Below are 1,063 nucleotides of genomic sequence, written 5' to 3'. Positions count from 1 at the left end.
ATTGTGTTTCCAGATTCTTCAGGTTATATTTTATTTACTAGCATTCCTTCTCTCAGGAGTAATGTCCACAGAGTTGGAGATGGTTTATTTTTCTCCTAGAAACTGCCAGGTTTTTTCCAGGAAAAACTGCACAATCTTTTGTGCAGTTGTGGTTTCTATAGTAAGGCTAGGGACAGACATTATACATAAACCCACTTAAGTGATCAGAAACTGTTTGAAACCTGTAACAGAACAGACATTCAGTGCACATAAACCGGTTTGAAAATGGCTAAAACCAGTTTGAGATAAACCTGGTTGAATGTAGTATCAGACTTAACTGATTTGGGTCAACTGTCCCAGACACTTTGCTGGTTTAAGATAAACCAGAGTCCCCCAGTACAGCATGCTTGCTTGCCTGGGCGGGGGTCTCTGCTCCACTACGGAGCTGGCCCCTTTCCTGTGTTCCCTGGTTGGAGCTCTGGCAGACTTGCAGGCACAGCAGGGTCTGCCTGGCTTCCTCATGCACTTCTCCCCCAACTCTCACTACTCACTGCTTAAGCAGAGATCCTTTCCTCCTCCCTCTCACAGCACAGACCATAGCCAGCATGTAGTATGCTAGCTAATGCTGTAAAGACAGATAAGGAAAGTGTCCACTTAGGGTTTTTTGGAGCTAATCAACAGCTCAGCTGGTAATGTCCCTGCATTTCCTCTGGAAAAAGCTTTTTAAGAAGACCTTGAACTAATGAGCAAGGCTTTGTTTTCTTATGAGGTGCTAAATGCTGACAACAGAGCTAATAAATGCTCTTTTATCAAGGAGGGAGGAGGACCCCTCCTTAATCACAGTGCAGCAGGGAAGTAGTCAACCCTGTTACTACTGGGAGCAACACTAAGATTCAGAACACTTGAGAAGTCCATGAGGGGCGGAGACAGAGGAACAAAACAAGACACATTGGTGGCAGATTCAGAGCTGATTGCTGACAAAATAGCTAACCAGCAGATAAAATGAAGATCCACCCTAGAGTTCAACCCCCAGCAGGGGATGATTGAGAGAGAATCTGCAAGAGAAGCTAAAGTCTTCAGCAGG

The sequence above is a fragment of the Alligator sinensis genome, unplaced genomic scaffold (assembly GCF_000455745.1).
Source record: "Alligator sinensis unplaced genomic scaffold, ASM45574v1 scaffold112_1, whole genome shotgun sequence".
NCBI classification, from domain to species: Eukaryota; Metazoa; Chordata; order Crocodylia; family Alligatoridae; genus Alligator; species Alligator sinensis.
This window is presented reverse-complemented; position numbering follows the sequence as displayed.